Raw genomic sequence first — 25,835 nt, forward strand, 5'->3', positions numbered from 1 at the left:
AAGGTAAAATTGTTTCATTTTAGGTGGCATGTTTTTCAAACTTCTTTTCTTTAGTAATTTACATAGAAAAGTACATTAAAAGAAATTAAATTTTGTTGAGGAATGAATACAATGATTAATGACTGATGGTAAATATCACTAGGACAATTTTGGGGCACACATTAAAGAATTGTGTCAGAGTTAAAAGGTGATAGATCAAGTTCTGTGTCAGGGAATATCAAAATTAGAGCTTGAATTTATGTTGTTTCTATATAAAGAGGTATCCTAGTATGGTGTAAAGAGCATGAGGGCTTCCTGAAAAGATGACGACTGGAAAGAGAGGCAGGCTGCCCAACTCCAATATTTCTATTCTACTAAAGCACAACAACAAAACAATCTAATAAGAAAATATAGCAAGTAACTTTATCTACTTCTGAATATACAAATGTTCAATAGTCCACAAGAATAGAGAAGGCCCCTCAAAAAAGTCAATACCAATATTATTAGAGCCAGGACATAAATAAATGTAAAGGCTCTATTTGGAGGGAGCAGGAACAGAGAGTTTCCTTGAGAACAACCTGGAATGGTTGTCAAGTCAGAAGGTGGGAATTGTAGAAAGCTAAGGGAAAATAGTGGGCAGGAACCATCACCTTGGTGCTACATTTTGAAGAACTTATATTAAGACATAGCTGGTCAAGGGACTCTGAAATCTGTAATATTATTTACCTGTTTGATGAGTTTGAACAAAAATGCCCATTTGAGAAAGCCCCAAGTCAGCTAAATTCATTGAAACCCAGTTCAGCCCATCATTCTCTGGAATATTTCTTGACCTGGACTTTAGAGTTCAGTTCTTTCCTGTCTCCAGTATTTATCAGATACATTTTATGGAATCTCTCCTACATTAAGATATAAGATTTATTTTTCATTTTATCCTGAATGATTAATATAGTGCACAGAACATTGGAGGTGCTTAATCCTTCTCTCTCTCTCTCTCTCTCATTTATCTATCTATCTGGCCTCATTCTCTCAAGATATGCTAGACAGAACCCTAAAGACACAGCACTATTCAAAAATTAAGGGGAATGGCTAATCCCAGGAAACAGAAGTCAATGTAATAATTCAAAGGACTAATGGTAAAATGAAGTAAGTTTAATTACCCCACCCAAAAATGTATCAAGGAGCAGAACATGACTGTTCTATTAAGCCAAAATTTGTGTATTACAACTGGGGAGATGGATATATATATATATATATATATATATATATATATATATATATATATATATATATATATATATGCCATAAAAAATGCAAATCTAGAAGTCTCTCAAAAAGACCATGCAAGTGATTCTGTACAATTCCAAGCAGAAAGAATTAAAGGAAACAAAATGATTTTCCATAAGAATTAGAAGAACACTTGGAAGAAATGAAGGAGATAAAAATGAAGTAAAATATCTGGAGCAAAGATATGGAAAGAAAATGACTAGTTTGGAGGGGAAAAATGCTAATTCTTAACTAAGAAATCAACTCTCTAAAAATTAGGATAGGCCAAATAAAATTAATGACTCCAATAGACAGCAAGAAATATTAGAACAAAATCAAAAGATTGAAACTATAGAAACCATGTAAAGTATCTGATATAAAAGAAAATAAATTGACTCAGAAAAGGGAAATAAATTGACAATACTGAATTCCCCGAAAACAATGATTAAAAAACTCAAACACTACATTTTAAGAAATCATAAATAAAAACTACAAAGATGTATTAGAACCGGGGAACAAAGCAAACGAAGGAACCTAACCAGGAAGCAAATTATCAGGGATTCATATACAAATTCAAAGTTCTCCCATCAAAAGAACTACAGAGAAGTATATGAGAAGAGAAAGAAAGCTAATTAAGTAATTACTTACTATACTTGTCAGTGATTTGCTAATCAGTGAAGAGATTTTATGTTAGAGTGATTTTCTTTAGCAGGCAGGATATTGGGTATAAATATGAAACATGCTGAAGAGAGAAACATGATCATATAAGATCTGGCAGATTCTACCTAAAACAATAGGAGATATTGGTATAAAGGCAAGATCCAAGAGAGAAGAGAAATAAGCTTACAGCTAAGAATATTTACGCTCAAATGCAAATGTAATTCTACAGATAAAAGGGGAAAAACAGTGATATCAACAATAAACTTTTCATAAAGTAGAAAGCTGTTGTTTCTTTAGAATATAGGAAACAAAAAGTAATTTTGAAATGCAAATGCAAGCTTAATGTAAGTTTATAAAAGCAATTATAAGGAAGTGTATGGTGACCTTGAGAAAATCAAACATGGATTAATATTTTCTATTTGATTCCATTCTGCAATTGATTTTATTCTGTAATTGCTTAAGCTGTGTTTCTTTGTCTTTGAATTAGATGAAGAAATTCATGCGTTCAGAACTTCAGCTTTCTTCTCTGAGCTGTTATTCCATAAATCACTTTAATTTAAAGAAATATATTATCTCTGTTCATCATATTGCCTATGAACAATTAAAGGAGACCTGTTATCTTACTAATGAGCCTTGCATACCCACATATAATTAAGGGAGATCTGTTACCTCATTAAGACAGCTTATAAAACACCAGTGGGCTCCAGAAGTTTGTTATCTTTTCAACACTGGTTGTCTTTTAAGAAAATCTAGTCTGTTATTCCTATGATACTAACTAGTCAGGCCGATGGATGAGCTTTCCATAGCAAGAAGCTATAATGAGGCTTTGCAGTTAGACCGGTATTTCAGATGTCCATCATCACATTATTTTCCATCTGTGATAGTACCTGTCCTTTGTTCTCTTATATTTCTCAAAATTATATAAATGTAAATCCTACCTGTGCTCTTTTGACTGGAAAGCTACAAGAATCACAACCAGTGATTAGCTATCCTTACCAATAAATAGAATGTGCTCAGAATTTGTGCCTCAATTTATCTTAATTTCAATTTTTGTAATCTTATACTAATACCCCATCATGGAGAAAATAAACAAGTGAAACATTCAGAGGAAGGGTAATAACAAGGAAAGAGTTTTTTTTTTTTTTAATTTTTCATTCATTTTAGTTATATCCAATTATGACCCCATTTGGGTCCTTCTTCCAAAGATAGCAGGGTGGTTTGCCATTTCCTCTTTAGCTTGTTTTTGTTTCTTTATTTGTTTGTTTCAGATGAGGAGTCTGAGGGAAACAGGTTTTAAGTGACTTTCCTAGATTCACATAGCTAGTAAGTGTCTGAGCCATATTTGAATTCAAATGTTTCTGACTTCAGGCCTGGTGCTCTATCAACTGCAGCACTTAGCTGCTCCTTAGGAAAAAAGTAACAAACAAACAAAAATTCTAATTTAAAAAAAAATTCAAAGAAAATGAGGTAAAAAAAATAACTAAAGCAATGTTTTCAATTGCCTCTTAGAAAATTACAGATAGCTGAAGAAATTGTGGTATATGAATATCATAAAATAATAACATACAATAACAATAATAACATGCCATAAGACATATCATCTTGAAAATGGCTGTGGAGGCTGATTAGAAATCCCCTATAGCATTTCTACATGTCTGATGTTATGACCATTGGTAGAAAGCCAGAAAATGAAATGTCAAAATAGCTTGTCTGACTTTATGGTCAACCACTTGATCTGCCAACACCTTGTATAGTACTACAGTTCAACTAACACATCATTATACTGATATTCTTTAAAAAAAAAGAAAAATGAACTTTTGATATTAATATACTCATATTCCAACTTACAATTAACTAATTTTATCATGGTTATTTTTTCTCAATTCTCCATTTATTTATTATAGAAATAAACAGGCTCCTATCTATCAGCAGAAACCAAAGAAAGCTTGAAAAAATCCATGGATGGGCATGGTTTTCTAACATTACTTCTTTCCCTAATTCAACAATCTGTTTAATTTCTCAACTATATTCTTCAGAGTTGAAGTCTGATAGGTGACTTTAAATCACAGTGCTTTCTGGAGCTTCTTTTAACTAGAGTTCATATGGTCTAGATCTAGTGTGAACAGGGAGAGTTTAAGCATTTAAGTATAAACTTAAGGAAACTTATTTTTTCCTGCTTAAATCTATATTGTTAATCTTTATCTGCTTTATAAAAGCCAGCAGGGAATGTGTAGAGAGTGATTTTAAGTCTGGAAGATTTCCTGAATAGAGCTTGGTGCTGTCTACATCTGAAACAATAATAAACATTTACCTTTTAGAAATAGGTGAAGTCTCAGGAAGAAAATGAAGCTATAATGAGCTCTTGTTGGTGATGGAGGGTCTAATGATACATAATAGCAATCATGACGACAATAATAATGATAAATCCTGATCCGATGAAGGGTTAGAAATAGAAAGTGATGGGCTTTAGATGGAAAAAAAAAAAACAGACAGTTTAGAGCATTCTGAGAAATGCAGGTGCTGTATGCTTCAGTCTGTTTCCTGAGCCTATATTGAAATATCAAGTAAAAAGTGACAGATGTTTCTTCTTTCCTGCTGCTTTTTGAGGACTCACTTTTTCTCTATTATGCAATGATGAGCTCAAGCACTTTCCTAGAATAATGGAGGTCCTCTATTAAAACTCAATTTAAAAATAAAATGCTGACAAAGTCATCTCTAGAAATGTTACTGTCCTAGCCACTATGTTACTGTCCATGATCTTAACCCTGAGTCATCTTTAATTTTTATTTCCATCATATCATCAAACCTTACCAAGAATCCTGGCCTTTTTGTTTTTGACTTTCTTCCATTATTCTTTTTATTTCTCTCTTTGTCTCTGACTCTTTCTCTATATGTTTCTCTGTCTCTCTTTTTTTTTGTCTGTTTTTATTAAAATGATTGTATCCTTCTTTTTCTTTTTCTGCTCCAATATTTGTGAATCCTTTCTTAGTAATCTTTACATCTAGATGAGTTTTCTGTGAACTATACCCCAAAATGTCCTTACTTTTGAATGGTTCAGTGCTCACTTTGGAGCAGCCCTGCTCCATTCATCTTTGGTTTACCAGAAAATATTTTACTGAATATTAATGAACATTGTCAAGATACTGCTTTTCTCCTTTCTTCAGTTCAAAGTCCAGTAATGCTCAATTTTAATTATGTTTCTTTCTACATAATTCTTAGTATATCACGTAAACTACAAAAATGTAAAGGGGTAACAACAAGTTATTTCAATTTACTTAAAGCCATATTAAATATACACACAAAATTTTTCATGGTGAGGCTATCCTTTGATTGCCTTTAACTTGATCATAGATAGCTCTGGAGAAGAGAAAGTTATCAGATTTTTTCTTAGTATTTTTAAAATTGTATAATCTCTCAAAGAATTTTGAACAAGAGGAGACAAGAATTCAAATCATCCATATTCACAATTAGTGAAGAAAAGCATTTAATATAGGGTGGATCCACTGAAAAGTTTTTGGAAAATCAAATCTGATATAATGTAAAATAACCTCCCTGAAGTATAAGATAAAACAATCTACATCCCAGGACAGAGGCTTATTCACAACAATAGGTTTCTTTTGCTTTTTTGATGTTGCAAAAATAGAAAAGTGAATATAATATATACATGAAAATTAAGTTAAAGGTAACTTTTACACAAAATAAAAACTCAAGGCAGCTAGATGGCACAGTGAATAGAATACAAACTCAGGAGGGGTAAAGAATTAATAAATTAGTTCAAATCTGGCCTGAGACACTTATGCAATTTTTAGAGAGAGACAGAAATAGGGATAAAGACAAAGAGAGACAGAGACAGAAAGAGAATAATGAAGGACAACAAAAAAAACAAAAAAATTAGGAGTCTTGGTAAGGTTTGATGGTATGATTGAAGTAAAAATTAAGGGTGGTTCAGGGTCAAGATCGTTGATGGTATTGATATGTAACTACTGCAGACTAAGAAAATGACAACTGACCTATAGGCCATTGGGAAAATACTCAATATGTTTGTTAACCTATAATCAAACATACAACATCTTAGAGTTAAAAGTTATATATAATAAATTATGTCTTTAAGTTCCTTTATTATATGGCAAAATTGATGCCTTCAGAGTTTGTATAATTTATCCAAAGTCACAAAAATATTTATCTGACAGTTTGGGGTTAAGCTAGTTGTTATGGAGCCAGGAAGACTTAAATTCAAAGCCAGCCCTCACTTGCTCACTTGCTGTGTGATTCTAGGCAAGTAACTTTGTTTTTGTTTTCTTTCTATAAAATAGATGCAATAATAGCAAAGGATAAATATTTTTAAAACAGTTAGAATAGTGCCTGGTTTACATTTGATATGGGTCTTTCCTTCCCTTTCTTCCTTCCTCTCTCCCTCCCTCCCTTCTTATCTCACTTCTTCCCTCTCTCCCTTCTTTACTTTCTTCCTTCCCTTTTTCTAGTTATATTCAGTAGGGACAAACATTATAGCTTCATTATATCTGTTTATCTTTGATGAAATAGAGCATTTGTATAGTTTCCCCTATATAATTCTTTTTATTTTTAATTAAAAAAAATTTTTTAAATAATTATAACTTTTTATTGACAGATCCCATGCCTGGGTAAATTTTTACAACATTATCCTTTGCACTCACTTCTTTTCCCACTTTTCCCCGCCCTCCCTCCACTCCCTCCCCTAGATGGCAAGCAGTCCTTTACATGTTAAATGTAAAGATTCCAACATCTCCCCCTTTCTTTTGTTTTAGAACATAGGATGGTCATGACCTCCCTGATTTCTCAAGGAGATGAGAATCCCCCAAAAAGGTGATCACGCCTTCCCTGACACCTCAAGAAGGGAGATGAAAACACCAAAGGAAATAGGAAGTCAGATCAGATTAGCGGGTTTCTGAAGGGGCTCATTTGAAACAGGTACACATAAATCCATGAATATGGTCCAGAACTTTGAAATAGATATACATGGTATATGTAAATCCATCAATATGGGAGGCATTATACATAATTTACATAAACACATAGCAATATAACACAGGCTAGTAGTAATGTAACAAATAACATGAATCATCCTGAAAATTTACACATGTCCATAAGTCCTAGAAATAGTCCATAAGGAATCCATTGTCCATTAGTTCATGTGCCAGGAATCTAATAATTCCTGTAAGCTCTGAAGTACTGCAAAAGGTCTCATCAACAATTTTTCATCTCAGGGAATCCAATGATTCTTGCTGGTTTTTCAAGAACTGAAACAGTCTCATCTTGTCTTAGGAAATCTAACTAATGCTAACTAATTAGAGTTGATCTGATCTTACAAGAAGATGATTTGGGCCAGAACCTGAAACAAGGTACTAAGTAGAACTAATTAGTACAATGCCTGTGTTTACACCTTTACTCATCGGAGTTCACAAGTTTGCCAGATTCACAAAGTAAACTTTGTACCTTTGTGAATTCACACCTCCCTTAAAGCTCTTAGCCCAGAGAGCACTATGGGAGAAAATCCATAATCCCATTCTCTCAGAAGAGTCAGATATAAGGCTAGTGATGAGAGATCTAGTCCAGAATATTTTCCATTTGGCTGGCTGGTGGCAGAAGAAGAGTTTTCAGAGGAAGAAGCTACGAGTGGAGAGTTCAGTGGACAACCAGATTCATCTTCATCTCACACCACTGTGGTAGGTGGCTGGGCTCATGCACTCCCCCCACTGAGACCAAGCTGGTCTGAAAGATTCACCAGAAAGCTAGCTGAGCCCCAAGTGAAGGAGAAAGCAGAGGCAGAGACTGAAGGACAAAACCTTTGGGTTTGGAGATATTCGAAGGGCTCTAAGCTAAACCAGCTATGTTTTGAGAAGAACAAGAACTCCAACATTTGAACTCCAACATTATGCCATTTTAAAAGTTCAAGATATAATTTCTGTGTATTTTAATCATTTTATTAATAATGCCAGAATTTTAATAAAAGGATGGTCATTTGGCCATTTCTGTTTTAGACCAAAGAGAATCACAGTAGCAGACTCACAACTTATATATCCTTTTGGAAGAGGAGTGTTCCTGAGAGAGGCAGTCAACTCTGATTGGTTAACAGTTTGTAAAGATTCCAACAGTTAAATATGTCACAATATATCCTAGATACAATATATGTGTTCAGAACCAAACAGTTCTCTTGTTGCTCAGGAAGAATTGGATTCAGAAGGTAAAAATAACCTGGGAAGAAGAAACAAAATGCAAACAGTACATTCATTTCCCAGTGTTCTTTCTTTGGGTGTAGCCACTTCTGTCCCTCATTGATCAATTGAAACTGAGTTAGATCTTCTCTTTGTCGAAGAAATCCACTTCCATCAGAATACTTCCTCATACAGTATCATTGTTGAAGTGTATAATGATCTCCTGATTCTGCTCATTTCAATTAGCATCATTTCATGTAAGTCTCTCCAAGCCTCTCTGTATTCATCCTGCTGGTCATTTCTTACAGAACAGTAATATTCCATAACATTCATATAACACAATTTACTTAACATTCTACAATGATGGGTATCCATTTATTTTCCAGTTTTTAGCCACTACAAACAGGGCTGCCACAAACATTTTGGCATATACAGGTCCCTTTCCCTTCTTTAGTATCTCTTTGGGGTATAAACCCAGCACTGTTGGATCAAAGGATATGCACAGTTTGATAACTTTTGGGGCATAATTCCAGATTGCTCTCCAGAATGGTTGGATTTGTTCACAACTCCACCAACAATGCATCAGTGTCCCAGTTTTCCTGCATCCCACTATATAATTCTTAAGAAGTTTAGAATCCCTGAATTTCTAAAAAAACAAAACAAAACAAAACAAAACAAAACAAAACAAAAACTCATCTTAAAGTTTCAACTTCTTCAGGAGTCCTTTTTCATTTCTCCAGGATGCTCATGCCTCCTCTTCTAGTTTTATTTTGATAGATTTATATGTATTTTGCCTTTTCCATTAGAAAGGAAATGCCTTGAAAACAGAGATTTTTAAAAAAATTATTATTATAGCTTTTTATTTACAAGTTATATGCATGGATAATTTTACAGCATTGACAATTGCCAAACCTTTTGTTCCAATTTTTCCCCTTCTTCCCCCCACCTCCTCCCCTAGATGGCAGGATGACCAATACATGTTAAATATATTAAAGTATAAATTAAATACAAAATAAGTTTACATGTTCAAACTGTTATTTTGCTGTACAAAAAGAATCGGACTCTGAGATATTGTACAATGAGCCTGTGAAGGAAATCAAAAATGCAGGCAGACAAAATTAGAGGGATTGGGAATTCAATGTATTAGTTCTTAGTCATCTCCAGAGTTCTTTCACTGGGTGTAGCTGGTTCAGTTCATTACTGCTCCAATGGTTCATCTCATTGCTTGAGATGGCCACGTCCATATGATGATATTGATCATCATATAGTATTGTTGTTGAAGTATATAATAATCTCCTGGTCCTGTTCATTTCACTCAGCATGAGTTCATGTAAGTCTCTCCAGGCCTTTCTGAAATCATCCTGTTGGTCATTTCTTACCGAACAATAACATTCCATAATATTCATATACCATAATTTATTCAGCCATTCTCCAATTGATGGGCATCCACTCAGTTTCCAGCTTCTGGCCACTACAAACAGGGCTGCCACAAACATTTTGGCATATACAGGTCCCTTTCCCTTCTTTAAGATCAACAGAGATAATTTTTACTCTTACTTTGTATCCCTACCCCCTAACATAGTAACTGGTTCATAGTATGAGTTGAATAAATCAATGTTCATTAATTAATTGTGTGATCTGGTACAAGTCACTATTCTAAGAGATGAAATGGTTAGACTTAATAAATAAGTTTTCATTTTGGTTTATATGCTATTTTTTTCTATGCAAGCAGGTGTCTTGACTGATAGTCTACACATATTTTAATTTTATTCTATTTAATACTATTTACTCTAAGAAATACAAAGAAAACTACATCACTTTTTCCTTTATAAGCATATGAACCTGATTATTTTCACATTTGCCATATGTTATTATTGTAGCTTGCAAACACAGCTGTACAAAGGAAAACAAGATTCCCTCTGCTGATTTCATTTTAAAAGAAGAGAAATGAGAGCTAAGGACAGAAGAAAGGAGAAAGAATAAATAGTAAAATTGGGGGTCGTTAAAACAATTTTTAATAGAAGAGTTACTAAACAATTGAACTTATTTACTTTTTTTATTATCTTGGAATGCTTTAAAGAGACAGAATCATCATATTTGCTAGAGACAGCTATTTCTAGTTTAAAATTCATTCACTAACTAATTCACATTACATAAATGATCTTAAAATATATAACAAAAGTAAGGAAGAAGGAAAAGAACCTTTCCTTTAAGTGTTTCACATATCTAAACCATAACCATTGCACTTCCAGTAAACAAGAATCCGTATCTATTACTGAGAGGCTCAGAAACCAGGGGTTACATCACTTCAGGATAAAACAATGATCTCCATGCCCATAGTGAATTGATTTGGGTCTTTTCAAATGATCTACTTTGAATTGCTATGTGGAAAAAAAAAAAACAGATGAAATATATATTTCTTTTTCTTTCCATCCACTATAATTTCCTACTGTGTGCTCCTTCGTGCATCTGGATCACCACAGGAGTGGAAAAATAAGAGATGAATAGAAAAAAAAATAAGACTATTCTTCAGTTAGCACTCAGTTATATTGAGTAGTTTACATTCAGTAGCACTGGAAAGCCTAATTTCAGTGTATTTCTCACCCTCCTTATCTCCACCAAGAAAGCAAAAGCAATAAAAAAGGTAAGAATAGCACCAATAAGTTAATCTTTTGAACTTAAACACAACCTTTTATTCCAATTTTAACACCATTAATTATACCTCACAATGAATCTGGGTGATGGTTAGCAGGAATATCATTAAGTCCACTGCACAGATGAGCAAATGGAACTATAATGATCCATGTTCTTTACTTCAGCAACTCTAAGGTCACTACTAATATTGAAGTGAAACAGAGAATCCAATAATCAATGAAACCACAGGTAACAGACATTGCATTTTTCTAAATCTACTTACAAGGAAAGTCGATTCAAAGTTAAGGCAAATAAAATGTATTTTTTATGATTATGAAGAAAGGTAAATGTATTCAGTTGCAATGAAAACTTTTCTTTTAAATAGACCTTAATATATGTTATAAGTGGTCATCAAATACATAGCAAAGAGACTGAAAAATTATATATAAAATCATTATTTCTATTGAATTAAAGAAATTATGTTCACTCATATGGCAGGATATCAAATTCTGGATTAGGATGGCATTCCAGAACTCACAATCTAACAACCTCATTTTATCTCACTTTATACAGTGCTAGACACAGAGCAAGGATTTAATAATTGCCAATTTGCTGACTCAAAGAGATTGAATTGAGAGTTAAAAAGGATTCATTAAGTACCTATTGTGAGCCACATTTTGTAACATAATGTTGCATATTGTATTTAACATAACATATTGTGTTACAGATACAAAAATAGGTGATGAGGGGTAGTCCCTAATCACAAGCTCACAGTCTAATGGGGGTTGTGATTTGAAAGCAAATATGTACAAACAAGATTTAAATTGACCTTATTAGACATAATCACAGAAGCAGGGCAAGAAAAACTTAAGAAAAACTTCTTTCATATAACAAGACTTTATTGAGGATTTAAAGGATGCCAATGAAGTCAGGTTACAGACATGGAGAGTTAGAGAATTTCAGTAGACCTGCTAGTAAAAATGCCCAAATTTAGGAAATATCTCAGGAGAAAGTAACGTCTTCAAAACCTAGAGATAAGAGTCAATGAGGAAGAGGATGTTGCCAGTAAAAGACTAAATATAACTCAAGAAATACTCAACTGTGAAAATGTGATTAAGGAATCTTTGGTCACTTTGGAGATAGCACCTTCAATATAATGGTGAGATTGAAGGTCAAACTGCAAAGAGTTAATGAGGGAGAGTTGTTAAGAGGAAGTTGAGACATAAATTATAAAAGACATTCTCAATTTGTTTTCATAGCTTGGGCATAAATGGAGAACAGCTATAAGATGATAGCTGGTGGAAAAGGATAGATAAAATGAGAGCTTTGTGAAGATGCGGGATGCATGGGAATAGCATCCAGTACATAAGGAGATAGAAGACTTGTGAGAATATGGAGATAAAAGAGGGAGAAATCAACTGGAGAAGATACCTCTCCCTACCATGGCTTGTCTTTCTTTCAAACTCAGTAACCTCAGTACATAAGGAAAGACCAGGAACACTGAAAAGCCTTCAATTAGTTGACTTAATCACTTATTTGTGGGTGTTTTTGTTGTTGTTTTATTCTTTTTTTTTTTTAAAACCAACTCTCATCTCAAGGGAATTTGGATGATTAGTTTCTCTCTTTATCTAATGTACTCTCACCTCAGTTAAATGTGTGGCTTGGGAATCTTCAGCTAGAATACTCTGGCAGTGCTAATGTAGATTTATACATTCAGAATAATTTAAATCTGATTTCCTTTGAGTTTCTTCTTTTCTTCTCAGGCTTCTAAATGTATACCAATAAGGAGGACTGGCATACATCCAAATGGCTCTAACTTTTAATACAGAGTCATATATATAACACTAAAGCCTAAACAATACTACTTAAAGTAATAACAATTCCTAAGGGGCTACTCAATCCTCCTTTAATCAGGGGGAAGAGGGAAAGAAAGATTAAAAATAGTGGAAAATCTCAAAAAATACCTGTTTTTGATTATCAATTATGAGAAAGAAAAGTGTAGATTGTTTACTCTGTATCACAATGATCCCTGCTTCTTAATTGAGGAACCATAAGCCAATCAGCATATAACTTAAAGAAAACCAGAAAAGCAGAGCATAAGGATCCTGCCTAAGGGTGATGTCCTGAATATTCCTTGTAAATTCCATGCTAAAAATTGAAATATTAATGGATTCCTGGTGTAGTTGTAAACTGACCTAACTATACTGAAGAACAATTTGGAATTAAGTATAAAAGGCTACAAAACTATGCATACCCCTTCATCCAGCAATACCACTACTAGGATTGTATTTCAAAGTAATTTTAAAAGAGAAAAATGACCTATATGTGCAAAAATGTTTATATAGTTCTCTGTGGTAGAAAATTATTCAAATTGAGAGGATTTCCATTAATTGGGGGAATTACTAAATTAGCTGTGATTTATGATTGTAATGGAATCTTACACATTATAAGAAATTTAAAGCAGAATGATTTCCAAAAATCCTGGAAAGACTTACATGAATTGATGCACAGTGAAGTGAACAGAACTTTGTACACAGTAACAGCAATATTGTAGGATTGAGAGCTGTGAATGATTAAGCTATTCTCAGCAACCAAGATAATCCCAAAGAACTAATGAAATATGTTATCTCTCTCTGGAGAAAGAATTGGTGTTGACTGAATCTAGACTGAAGCATTATAATTTGGCTTTCATTTATTCAAGTATTCTTGTATAAAATAACTGAAATTCACATGCTTTACATAATTACATATGTATAACCTATGTCTAATTATTTACTGTTTAAGAAAGGGGTAAGGAGAGGGAAGACTCAAATTTGGAACTCAAAACTTACATTAAAAAAAATTCAAAATAGAAAATTCCCCACAATCTTCAAATTTGATAACTTTCATCTTCATTTTTTTTTTGGTGGAAAATTGTATAACTTCCCTCTAAAGCCAGTGTGAAACTGGAAGCTTTCCCAGACAAGATGTCCATGTCTATTCAACTCCCAATGCCTAGCATCCTCACTGGCCAGTCGGATTGCTTACAATTAACCTCAAACTTTTTTTTTTTTTTTGCTTAAAGATAAACTCATAAGATTTATTAAAAATATAATTGAAATCATAGAAATTTCTCATTGAAAAGTAGCTATATACATATACAAATATATGTGCAGTTTTTAACCATTTTTCTAAAATCCCTTTTATTACTTTTTAGAATGATGTTTTTAAATGCATAAAATAAAATTAATTGGATTTAAAGTGAAACAATATGTTTTGAAGTATAATTATTGAATTATTAAAATGTGGAAGGAATGTTCACTTACAAGAGGTTAAGGACATTTGATTTAAAACAGCTGACTTATTTATAAATAAGAAAATAATACACTGAAATAATTGGCTGTCTTGGATTAATATAGTTAGTGCCAGGATAAAGACAAGGAGGTTTAGGGTGGCTGGATGCCAGGATTACTGACTCCCATTCTAGTCTTTATATGATACCAGATGGCTTCCTAAATACCTTAAACATACTTAAAACCACTCTCTTGTTTTTCAGCTGCTACTTTAACAGTGTAGTGTACATTCTTGAGCTACATTGGGCACGTGACAAGTCTTAGAAATAAATAATACATTGCTGTGTTATGCATTATTGAATCCTCAATGAGCCTACACACGTGCACGGGAAGGTATAAATTTAAAATTTACTGCAGTGCTTGAAATCAGCGCATCTTGAAGCTTAAAGCAGCAAACTCATCGGTTATCCAGAGGCCAGCCCAAGGCAAAATGGTAAAATTGCCAAAAGTTCTACTTTCCATAGTTATCCCTCTCTTCATGACTCATTCTTCATACCCCAAAATCCATTATTGTCATATCAAGAATTGATGCCTCAGTCCTCCATAATGCCAACTCATTAATGCTATGGCAAGATACTAAAAGAAAGGAAAGGAAACATCCCACCACCACCACCATTTTTTTTTTTTTTAGTAAAGTTTACGAGGTTGTCTAGTGAAAAGGGTTTTGAAGTTATATTCTGTATTTTAACAACCAAATTTCATAGAACACTTAAGCTTTGTAAGGCACTTGACACATCATCTTTAATTCTCATTTTACTACACTCCTGTGAGTATGTGCCTGTGAGTTTTTTTGAGCCTCAGTTTCCTTCCTAGAAAATATGAATCATATCAGTTTAGAGCTGTAACAAACCTCAGAGGCCATCTGTATTTTATAGGAAAGAGAAGGGAGACCCATTGTACCCTCACAGGGTAAAAAATGTTAGATATGTAATTTGGATCCAAGTTTTCTGACTCAAAATTAGGTTCTTCCCATTATACTGTGCTACTTTTTCTAATAAGTTTTGTACTACCAGGCCACATGTATTGCTTTTTACATACTGTTGGGCCCTTAATTATTAAGATCCCAATATAGTCCATCTTTCATTACACCACCAAAACTTACATCCTTTTCAGTGAGTTCCTCTGGGAACTCAGGATTCTGGGAATTCCTTTCTTAAAAGTGAATTTGTCTGCTTTGAATTCTAGGGAAAAAACAGTGTACAATAACCTTAAATACTCATGTTTTCCAAGAATGTGGTATAATACAATAAAAAGCACTGCTAAATGTTTACTTTTTTGAAATATGACCAAGAAGTCCTTTCAACATCTTCAAAAAACATAATCTTTAGAATGTGGCCTTTCCATGTCTGAGGAAGTAGGCAGACATGCCTTTGTTCTACATGGGGAAGCTGAAGTATGGAACTTATTATAGATGAACTTCTAGAGCTCTAAATCAGAGGTATCGAATGTCCTTTGTGTTTGGAGCCAGATTAAAATGTTTATCAAATAAATAAGCACAGTATAATCTAATGCCAAATTGTTGTTTTTCTGTTATTATGTTCCTACTAAGTATTTGTTTCTATATGAGTTTGACATCACAGGTCTAAGGTACATCAGAGTTCATTTCCTACAACTCCATCATTTTAAATGTGAAAAAAAGTCCACAATCATTTAGGTAGCAAATTTCAGAAATTGAATTTGAATCCAGGTCCTTAAATGTTCTTTCCTGAAAAGTGTACTTTATTAGTTAGACAGAAATGAACTGAAGAGTATTCAGTATACATAATAGGATACATATTATAGCTAATGTAAAAATTGGTCTATATTTATACTGATGAAAATATTCTACAGATATGATTTCAAAATTTTAGGTCAGGTTGACTTTTAAAAAAGTAGATAGAAGCTCATTAGAAGATGTGTTGGTGGAAATAATTCAAATGTCCCTGCTTAGCAAGAAGAAAGAAAGGTAGATATTGAATGAAAAATCATTGACTGGATTAAGGTTTTCTGTTGTCACTTTTGGAAGTCATTCTTAGAGAAATTCAATTGGCTAGTCCTCTTATATGCCTACTATGGGCAAGCATTGTGCTAGACAGAAGGCACAAAAAATACAAAAAAACAAAACAAAACAACAAAAAAAGAAACTTGTTCTGGCTCAGAATATCTGTGTTACATTGTGAGATAAAATACATACACATAGATAGATAGATAGATGCATTGTTCAGAATAATTACATAAGAAAACATAATTCAGTGTAACATTCGAATATTTGTAACCAAATGAAAACTGTGTTTACATAGAGAGGAAAAGAAAAGCAAGCAAGCAAGCAAACAAACAAACAAACAAAATATATAAACCCAATTTGTAGACTAATAAGTATTACACTAAAGAGTTGTCCTGTAATAATATATTGATACATCAAACACTAGCCTGGCATAGTAACCTTGGGTAACAAGTGGAAGATTAGAACAGCAGCCTTCACCAAACACACTAAAATTGGATGAGACAAAGATGGGTTTTGATCCCTCTGATAACACTCGTGCTTTGCATACAAAGCATTTCAGTAGTTCATTCCATAGCAGAACAGAAGCATTTTTCTTCTTGCTATGTATGATCTTCCTAGTGTTATTAGTTTTAGGCAGAGTAGAAAATATTCAGAATTTCTGACCTTTTTATGTTTGTGTTCATGGGGATTTCAAGGCCCATAATATGGGATTCTCTCCTTATTGGTAGAAAGAATGCCTTGCCCTCCCTGAGGGCTGAGGCAGGGTTGGCTAGTGATGATAACTTCTAATTGTCTTCATCATGCCTATATTCCCAGTTCTCCAGAGATTACTGAGGGAGTTTGTCCTTGGATGTGATTGAGGATATTCCCTCTTAGTTAAACTGAATTATCTCATTCCCAATGAGGAGTTCCTTCATCCTATGTTGTCTGGAACATATTCTCTTCTATACTGACTTCTGTTTTTGTGTGATTTGATAAATCAGCTTAATTGCTCTATGTGTTCACTGAAAACTGACATTAGAGAGGAAAAGGAATTTGAATATAGAACATAGGATACTCTTTTTTTTTTCTCAAAATGACAAAGCAATCTCAAGTTAGATTAAACCCAGTCATATCCTATAAAAATGGACTTCTACACCAACTTCCTGCTTCAATACCTGGAAGGAATGGAAGTCTTCCTTGAAAAAAGATCAGAAAAAATGAATAGGGATGCTTATTCTGGCTCTGTTCAAGTCACACAGGCTTCTTACCACAGGTGGTGCTTTCTATCATTTCCTATATTATTATTTACTATATTAGTATATTATTAGGAAAGTATATTAGTGAATAAGCCCACATGTTTATTTACTATAGCAATATATACAAGTGGCTTGTGATGGACCAATAAGGATTTTAGTTTTGGTTTTTTTATTACAATTTGTTGGAATCCTTACTAACTGCTAACTAATTAGAGTTGATCTAATCTTACAAGAAGATTTTGGCCAGAACCTGAAACAAGGTACTAAGTAGAACTAATTAATACAAGGCTTGTGTTCACACCTTTACTCATTGGAGTCCACAAGTATGCTAGCTTCACAAAGTAAACTTTCTAACTTCAAGGGAGTTCACACCTCCCTTAAAGCTCTTTGGGCCAGAGAGCACTATGGGAGAAAACCCATAATCCCATTCTCTCAGAAGATTCGCATATAAGGAGAGAGAGCTATTCGGGAATACATTTTTTCCTCTTGGCTGGCTGGTCGCAGAAAAGAGTTCAGCTGGACTCAAGAGGAGCGACTCTGGTGGCAGACGAAGGGTTTTCAGAGGATAAAGCTACGAGTGGAGAGTTCAGTGGACAACCAGATTCATCTTCATCTCACACCACTGTAGTTGGTGGCTGGGCTCCCCAGAAGGAGACAAGAGAGACATTCCTTCTCTGTGTTGGTTGGAGGCTGAAGAAAGCAGAGGCAGAGGCTGAAGGCCAGAACCTTTGGATTTGGAGATATTCGGAGGGCTCTACGCCTCTAAACCGGCTGTGCTTTGAGAAGAACAAGAACTCCAACATTTGAACTCATAACATTAATTAAATCAAATAATGTCAACAAATAAGAGAAAGAATGGAATTGGAAATCATCTCACAATTCTATGTTCATCTATGCTCAAAAAGCTATCAAACTGTGCATACCCTTTGACCCAGCAGTGTTACTACTGGACTTGTATCCCAAAGAGATCTTAAAGAAGGGAAAGGGACCTGTATGTGCCAAAATGTTTGTGGCAGGTCTCTTTGTAGTGGCCAGAAACTGGAAACTGAGTGGATGCCCATCAATTGGAGAATGGCTGAATAAATTGTGGTATATGAATATTATGGAATATTATTTTTCTGTAAGAAATGACCAGAAGGATGATTTCAGAAAGACCTGGAGAGACTTACATGAATTATGTAAATGAAATGCTGAGTGAAATGAGCAGGACCAGGATCATTATATAGTTCAACAACAATACCATATGATGATCAATTCTGATGGATGTGGCCCTCTTCAACAATGAGATGAACCAAATCTGTTCCAATAGAGCAGTAATGAATGGAACCAGCTACACCCAGTGAAAGAACTCTGGGAGATGACTGTGAACCACTACGTAGAATTCCCAATCCCTCTGTTTTTGTCTGCCTGCATTTTTGTTTTCCTTCACAGTCAAATTGTACACTATTTCAAAGTCTGACTCTTTTTGTACAGCAAAATAACTGTTTGGACATGTATACATATATTGTATTTGACTTATACTTTAACATATTTAACATGTATTGGTTAACCTGCCATCTGGAGGAAGGAGTGGGGGGAAGGAGGGAAAAAGTTGGAACAAAAGAATTTGCAACTGTCAATGCTGAAAAATTACTTATGCATATATCTTGTAAATAAAAAGCTGTAATAATTAAAAACAACAACAAAAACAAAAAACAATTCTATGTTCATCAAAGGTCAGGATGGTAGTCTACTTTCTCCTTTCCCTTTATCTCTCTCAAGGATTCAACACTAAACATAGAGAATGTTTTGTTAGATGAAAATCTCCGATCAATTTGTAGCACTAAGAGAAATCAAAGGAAGCATGTTAGCTCCCTCTCCCTAAATAAAATATCTCCTTCATTTAGGTACCCATATGCTTTGATTTTCAGCATCAGATACTTAGTAATTTCCCCCTTTTAGATGGCAAACTGAGGCCCAAACCTGCTGTGACAAGAAAATGATGGGACAGAATAAGAACACTTGGGTCCTGGGATAAATGGTGATGTAAATGAGTATGATACAGAAAAGGAAGGCTGGATATTAAAAGGAAGCATTAGTGTTTGGTATGTAGTAGACAATACATTCTTTGTGCATGTCTGATTGAAAAATAATGAAAAATTCTTCATATAACTGACTGATCATCTATGCATATATGTTCATATACATGGGCTACAATTAAAATGCATGTATATTGTTGTTTTCAGTGCAGTTTTGCTGTTTGTCTTTTATTCTCAAAGAGAACCATGATATCAGGAGGTGAGGCCATGATATGCAAGTGAATTGGATTGAAGTGAGGGAAGACTGGGTTAAGGTCATCACCTGCACTTTGTTCTCTGGAGCCATCCAAGTGCAGTGGCAAGATATAGATCAGAACAACTGGAGATGTCCCTCACATATACACACATGCACACACACATATATGTGTGTATGTTTATGTACATATAATGTGCAATATACAATCCATGCAGGAATTTGGTAAGTTAAATTGTATACCTAAATTTGAGATTGTCTGATAATGTGCTATATTCCTTTTATTCTTGTTTTTAAATGTGGAGCTGATTTGCATATCATATAGCACAGGATTTCAAAAAAAAAAAAAAAAAAGGAGGACAGTTTCTTTCCTCTTTTTTTTTTTTTTCACTTTTTACCTTGCTTTTCTGATGTGAATATTGTAATGAAAAAAGAACTGTCATAAAATGTTTCCATTTCCCAATTACTGCCTGTAATGGGAAATTGTCCAAAATTATCCTAGCCTTAAGATTTTAATTTTGTGATCCTTTTCATATGACTCAATGCTGACTAGATTACATCCATTATATTTGATATAAATCTATTTTCAGAAAAATAAAATGAGTTTTGTTAGATTACTAATCATTTTCTTTCTGCAGAGAATAACTTTTTTTGTAAGATGTCATTATTTGTTTCTTCTGGGTATAGTGCAGTATAATGGTCTATTATGTATATAGGTTATCAATAGTGTATTAAAAACACATAAAAAACCTAATAACAAAAAGAAACAAAAATGGAGCAATCCCCTCTATTAAATATTGTCCATAAGGGAAAATAAATTGATTAGTGAGATGATTATTTATATAACCATGTTTGGGGTTGAATTATTTAGATAATTGCCTTACTATGACTTCACATTGCATAGATAGGCAATCTCTTAATTGATTTATATGATAAAAAGTTTTAATAAGGATTTTGTGCATTTACCAATTTTAAGCTTCTTAACATTGTAAAAATAAAATATTCTGATAGCCTGTTGAAGGTCTAACTCCATCACTCCTTTTTCTGGAATGCTGCCCACTACCATGAACAAACTTCAGAAATTTACTATTTTCTCCAGAACTGAATGCTTCTAACACTTAAAACCTTTCCCAACCTTTTGATTGTCTATTCTTTTTTATAATTTACTCTCCACATACTCTACAATAAAGCTACAAAGACTTTTAAGTGCTTAGCACATAGTAGGTGCTATATAAATGCTCATTCCCTTCATCTCCTCTATACTGACCTATTTGCTGTTCCTTTCACAGTATACTCCATCTCCCAAATACATGACTTTAAACTATCTGCATCCTTTGGATTTAATGTTTCAATCTTTTAATCAAGATTAAATTTTACCTTTTACAAGAGGCTTTTCCCAAACCATTACATTATTCCTCCAACTTCCTTGTCACTTCCCATCCCTTCCATCTGGGATTATTTTCTATCTCCTTTGTATGCTGTGAATATACATTCAATTTATATGTTGTGTCTACAATTAGAATGTGAGCTTCTTGAGGGAAGAATCAGTGTTTTTACTTTTTTGATAAAGCTCAAAGCACATTGTTGGACATATAATAAATCCTCAATATGGTGTTGTAGCTGCTACTACTGATGTTGTGATGTTATCATTGATGTTTCAATGGTAGGTTTCACAATAGATAGAGCACTGGATCAGTAGTCAGAAAGATCTGAGCCCAATTCTGCTTCAGTTGTTAATGAGTCATGCTAAGCTGAACAAGTCACTCAACTCCTATCTTTTAATGGAAGATGGAAAATCTTGAAAATCTTGAAAATGACAATAATAATAGCAACAAACTCTCATGGTTGTCCTGAGGATAAAATGGGATTATTTTATGAAAATATTGTGCAAATATTAAAATGTAATATGGATGCAAGTTATTATCATCATCTGATTTCGTCATCTTCATCATCATCATCATTATCATTATCATGTTATTAGTTTCTGGCATATAGTGGACAATAAATGCTTATTAACTGAATGACATACTAGTGAAAAAGTTATTTAGTCAACTAGCTTTTATTAAGCATCTTTCATGACAATGTGTTAAGGCCTGGAGGTACAAAGAAACTTTTAAAAAGTAAGCAAAAGAAAGAAATCTTTCTTCAAGGACTCAGATTAACAACTAGGAAACAAGACTTTACTTGCGTCTTGAAGAAAGCCAGGGAAACCAATAACCAGAAATAAAGAGGAACATTCCAGACAAGGGAGAAAATAAATTAAAATATTAATAATGCAACTGTTAAACGTTCTATTTTATCACCATGGACAGAAGTAAGAGTAGTGGGTGGAAGGTAACAAGAGGTTAATTTTGGCTTTAATTAAGAAATCGTAATAATTAAGGATCCATAGTAGTGGGGTGGGTACTCTCTAGAAACAGTTTATTTTCCCTCACTTAATATTGTCAATCGCAAGCTGGAGGACCACTTCCTAATTTAATGATATATAAAAATGTTGTTAAAGGATTTGGTTACAATACACAGCCCATGATATTTCTTAAAACTTGGAGTTTGTGATGCTGAATTGCCTCTCTTTAGGAATTATAATTAGTTAAGAAAGGATAAGATTGTATTGTCCTATTTTTTTTTTTTTTTTGCTCATAGTAAGCTATCAGCTAAAATTCTCAGAATTTATATATTTATTCATGTTTTATGTTTATAGATACATTAAAATGTATTTATATGCATTTGTACATGTGTTTGTATGTTAATATGTAAGTCTAAAAGCTAATTTATCTTATTCTGAAATTGTGCAACTGGATTTTTTCATCTAGTCTTTTATGACATTTATTTATATAAATTGCAACTTATTCAATTTGAAGCATCTTTCTGCCCATCATGGTTTTCTTTTTAAAACTGTTTCTTCTTCAACCTGTCAGTTATCCCTCAAAGCTTTTGATCTTCTGTAATTGATTTGATTCAATTCATCTAACACTTAATTGATTTTACATACATATATATGTAATCTATATATACGTATGTATATATATTAAGTAGGTAAAGACAGGCTATAGTCATATTAAAGTCATTATTCCATTAGTCAGATGGAAGCATTTTTATTTCATCATAAAGGAAAGAAGGAACAACTGGATGTTTTTCTTTTCTTTTTTTTTTTTTTTTGTAGGGAAATGATATAATCCTGTATATTATTAATATAATGAATGACAAAGCATTTATTAAGCACTTATAATATATAAGGCATTGTGGCACGCACCAGTGATATAATACAAGAAAACAAAAAAAAAGGTGTTAATTTGGTATCTGTATGAGGAGTGAATCAAAGAAATTAGGGGTAGAGAGAAAAAAAAATGTAAGTGCATTACAATAGTTTAGTAAAGAAGTATCTTTACTGAGGTGTTAGCCATGCAAATGGGAAGAAAAGAACAAATTCAAGATACAACATGAAGGTAAAGTCAATAAGGCTTTGTAATCATTTGGATATGAGAACCAATGAAAAGAGAAGAGTTGAAGGTGTTACATTGTTGATCTGGATGCTTGGAATATTGAATTGTCAAGAGAAATTGAGAAATTAAAAAGATTATTTGGGGAAAAACAGTAATGAGTTCTCTTTTATAAGCACTGAATTTGAAATATTGAGGAGCATATGAAAAGAAACATCAAAAATACAATACTGAAGGTCAGATGACAGATAAAGTGCAAGCTAAGCATGTTAGGAATCATGTAAGTTTCCTTTTTGAGGTGATAAAAATCAAAGAAGATACATGTATAAGAGTGTTTAAAATACAAACTTCTAAGGGTTCTGCCAACCAAGAATTAAGAGATAGAGGAGAAAAATACTATCAACTCAGAAATATTATCAACTCAGGAGTAATAAAAAATCACCAAACACCTATACTGAAGTTAGGTTAGGAATGAGAACAAGAAGAACAAAGCATTGTATTTGACAACTAACACGACATTAGCAACATTTAAAATGGCAGCTTTACTCTGATTATCAAGTTAGAAGCCACAGTTCAAGAGACTGAGAATTAATATAGTGTAATGAAAGTGGGACCAAGGAAGCTTTTTCTTTCATCTAAAAAAAAAAAAAAAAAAAATGGAGGCAATTAAGGGTGTCTTGCCCAGGATCATGTAGTTAGTAAATATCTGAGACTGGATTTGAACTCAAATTTTCCTGACTTCAGGGACAGTATTTTCTTCACTGTAATTACCAACCTGTCTCCAGGGAAGCTTTTCTAAGAGTTTATGTAAGTAAAAGGAGATAAAGGACAAGAAATTCAGAATGTTAACCTCAGGCAAAATTTTTGTTGTTGTTTTTGTTTTAAGATTTGGGAAAACTTGAACATATTATTGGTTGATGGTAAGGATCTAATATTCAAACATATTAATGGTTAGAGAAAAACATGTAAGAAATAAATATCTGGAATAGATCGCAGGATATTAAGATCAGAAAGGGTCTGATTTTATAATAAAGTTTGTTAACAGACCCTATTATCAGAATCTAGAGCAAAGGAGGAAAAGAAGGTAGATATTAAGAGATTTGGATTTTAAAACAAGGAGAGCTCATTCAAGTAGTCTATATTTTCCTCCATAAAATATGGAAAATTGTCTTTTGCTAACAAGGTAGAAAACGATATTTGGGAAACTTGAGTAGAAGTGGGAAAAAAGCTTTGATAAGTCACTGTCAGAGAATTGCATATGAAATAATAGAGATTGTCCTGATATTAAAAGAGTTCAGTTGAAACATTATGTAAGATATATCCAGTTATTATGATGGTATGACTTCTAGTCAACGAATTGTACAACTTTCCTTTAGCACTCACTGTTCATCATAATGTACTTTGGTTAATTCATGAGAAGCCATAAGAAAAATTTAGGCAATGGATTTCAGAATAATGCCAAGATTAGGAAAGGAACCAAGTGAAATTTGAACAGGTTAAGACAATGAAAGATAATGAGAACAGAAAGGTGAATTTTCTTCATAAATATATGCTAACTCCTAGTGTCCATCTATGCCTTTTCCCCTTATTTAGTAGTATTTTATTTTTTCCAAATATGTGTAAATATAATTTTGTCATTTATGTTTATAAGATTTTTATTTTAATTTTTGCCCCTCTATATTATTTTTTTTAATTCAGTTTTTGTAATTTTTTCAGAACTGAGCAGATGTACTGAGGTTCAGACAAGCAAGCACTTAAGACTAATTACCAATTGGACAATACTCTATTAGCATTTGCTTGGAAAATGGCCCATCCCACCATTCTGTGTGGGCTCAATCTGTTGGTGTATAAAGAGATTGGGAGGAGAGATTCAAAGGTGGAGTGAGAAAGCCAGAGTGACTCTTGACTGGATTCATGTCACCATTCCTCTGTCCATAAAGGATAAAGATAAAGGACTTTTGCTTATCCTGACTCTGGCTGATTCTAAAGTATCCTGGGTGCTAATGTGGTCATCACAAGTTTTGTTTTTAATTTGATAATTCCTTATGTCATTGAAATTATATATCTAGTCTGTATCTTGACACAAAATGACAAAATGTCTTTTTAAAACGTCATTGGTACCAGAGAAAGCTAACATTTTATGTAATTCAAATAAGCATAAAAATTTTAGATAATTCATATAGATGTGGGAACATTTTACATAAGGATCCTTGCTGGTAACATTTTTGGCTTAGAAAACCACTTATCAACTTTATGCTGTATTGAAAGTATTGTTCTATTTTATTCCTTTTGTAAAATATTTTTCAATTACATTTTAATCTAACTTGTTTAGATTGTGGGCCACATGTTTAAAACTTCTGCCATAAAATAATATGGTATTTGGGAAAGGAAATATATTTATATTGACATGAATTCAAACTAATAAATTAGATAATTACCCAACAAATTTTCTTGAATTGATCGGATGCCTATGTTTGACCCTAAGGGATCCATTTCTAATATGTCCTTTAGATCTTTAAAAGAAATATGAAGTTAGAATATATTACAATCTATGTCACACAGAAAATACTTAATTAAAGCTCTATCAATCTACCTTTCTACCTATTTCTTTATCTCTATACCCCTAAGTCTCTGACCTAATAAATGCAATCAACTTATACTGAGCACCTATTATGTGAGAGATACTAACCTCCTTGTTCTAGAAGACAGAATTAACAAATTGTTCTACTCAAAAGGGATTTTAATAGCATTCTGAAAAGGTGTCTTAATAAATATCAGACATTTTATTACATATAATAGCTTTAGAGCTGAAAGCAACTTTAGAGGCCAAATAGTACAATCTT

This window comes from Antechinus flavipes, chromosome 2 (genome assembly GCF_016432865.1).
Source record: "Antechinus flavipes isolate AdamAnt ecotype Samford, QLD, Australia chromosome 2, AdamAnt_v2, whole genome shotgun sequence".
Classification (NCBI taxonomy): Eukaryota; Metazoa; Chordata; class Mammalia; order Dasyuromorphia; family Dasyuridae; genus Antechinus; species Antechinus flavipes.